At 33.2% G+C, this 2,232-nt stretch overlaps 1 long non-coding RNA gene across 1 annotated transcript; it reads left to right on the top strand.

Moving 5' to 3' along the window:
• The first annotated feature begins 276 nt into the window (after positions 1–276).
• LOC147643467 (uncharacterized) lies at positions 277–1,628 on the top strand. The gene is made up of 3 exons (XR_015271951.1): positions 277–358; positions 421–646; positions 709–1,628. It is a non-coding gene; the product is annotated as an uncharacterized LOC147643467 (long non-coding RNA).
• The last annotated feature ends 604 nt before the right edge of the window (positions 1,629–2,232 follow it).

Below are 2,232 nucleotides of genomic sequence, written 5' to 3'. Positions count from 1 at the left end.
GTGTGAGCGGGGAGATAGCGGAATGCGAAAAAAGCGAAAATTGTGCACGTGCCGGACTACACTCAAGTAATAGCTACTTATGTGATAAAAATAAAGACATTTTAAAATCAGTTAGCCAAATCGATCCAGAGTTAAAGCCACTACAACTCCAATAAGAAAACGGAAGCTCCGCCGGACAAGCGGCGGCCGCAGCAGCAGCCGCCAATATGTATGTATGTATGTATGTAGAGATGTGTGCTCTGGAGTCTTTGCTTATTAGCTTGAGTAACCTTTCAGAGCCAAGAGGGAATGCAAAACTGTAAGCTGTGAGCGGAAAGGAAGCGGAATGCGAAAAAAGCGAAAATTGTGCACGTGCGGAGTGAGTATAATTGAAAGCTACTTATTTGATAAATATAATAAAGACACTATTAAATCATTTAGCAACATGGATACCGAGTTAAAGCCACTAAAATTCCAATAAGAAATCGGACTCCGCCAGACAAGCGACGGCCGCGGCAGCCGCCAATATGTATGTATGTATGTAGAGATGTGTGCTCTGGAGTCTATGCATATTTGAGTAACCTCTCAAAAGAGGGAATGCAAAACTGTAAGCTGTGAGCGGGAAGGAAGCGGAATGCGAAAAAAGCGAAAATTGTGCACGTGCGGAGTGAGTATTATTAAAAGCTACTTATATGATAAATATAATAAAGACACTATTAAATCATTTAGCAACATGGATACCGAGTTAAAGCCACTAAAATTCCAATAAGAAATCGGACTCCGCCGGACAAGCGAAAGCCGCGGCAGGCGCCAATAGTATGTATGTATGTAGATATGTGTGCTCTGGAGTCTTTGCTTATTAGCTTGAGTAACCTTTCAGAGCCAAGAGGGAATGCAAAACTGTAAGCTGTGAGCGGGAAGGAAGCGGAATGCGAAAAAAGCGAAAATAGTTCACGTGCCGGAGTGAGCTTAATTAAAATCTTACCTTATATGATAAATATAAAGACATTTTTAATCAGTCGCAAGTGGATATTGAATTAAAGTCACTTAATATCCAATAAGAAATCGAAAACTCCGACGGACAAGCGAAGGCAGCAGCAGCCGCCAATATGAATGTGTGTGTTGGATTCTATGCACGGCAAGCAACCTGACCAAATAAGAAAATGCAAAACAAATGTTTTCTTACAGTGTGTTTTGAATTAACGGATTTAAAAGCGATAAAGTGATTAAAGTGCGTGTGTAAAGTAATTATAAAAGTGCGGTGTTGATTAAGTGTCGTGTTCGTGAGTGTAATTTTATACTTTTCTCCATTCCTTTTCAATTTCTTGTTGTCACCACAGAAATATATATCTATTTTTTTGAGTGTATATTTTGTTTTTTTTTTTTAAGTGTTTAATATTTTTTGTTTTGTTTTTTTTTAAGTGTTTATAAAGAATATATTTTTTGTTTTTTTTTTTAAGTGTTAAATTAATTGAAATATAAATTCTGTGAGTTTAAAAAAAGGAAATGGAAGGAAAGAAAAGAAATCTCGTGAGTGGCCGTAATCGAATGTGTGATGTGTGTTAATTAATTTCCAATTCAATACATGAAAAATTAATGTAAATAATATATGTAATTCCGGTTTAATAATGTCATGACAATTAACCTCCCAAAACAAGCAACAACAAAATGTAAATATAAATAAATAAATGTAAATATTAATACAAAAAATATAAATATAAATGGACAAATGTAAATATAAAAGACATTATAAATATACAAATATTAATAAATGTAAATATAAAGTATGCCGGAATTTCAACAACAAAATGATGAAGAAGAAGAAAAAACTTAAATATGAAAATCGGTGAGTGATTGAATGAATTATTATAATCATTATATTGAATATTTTCCGATTATTACATTATTATATTATATTTATTATATTGAATATTTTCCTTTTTTCCTTTTACTCATAATGCGAAAACTGTGTTTTTTTTGCAATTTGTGGTTTATTATATAAAAAATTGCACTGCTAATTTTAAGTTTTTACGAACAATTAACGGAAATCAAGGTTTGATTTTCCCAAGCGTCCCTGATAACTTGATGGACATTCTATTTAAACAACTTCCATTTCGATTGAAACAATTCAAATTCAATTAAGTTGGTCGCAATTATTTTTCCATTTTCATTTGACACTATTTGATTTTTTTTTCACTTGCTCCCTTACCGTGACAGGATAATAAGCTGGATAAACTGCCATGAAAATTTTTA

Source organism: Drosophila serrata, unplaced genomic scaffold (genome assembly GCF_035046125.1).
Source record: "Drosophila serrata isolate PLE 108 unplaced genomic scaffold, ASM3504612v1 contig_272, whole genome shotgun sequence".
NCBI classification, from domain to species: Eukaryota; Metazoa; Arthropoda; class Insecta; order Diptera; family Drosophilidae; genus Drosophila; species Drosophila serrata.
This window is presented reverse-complemented; position numbering and strand designations above follow the sequence as displayed.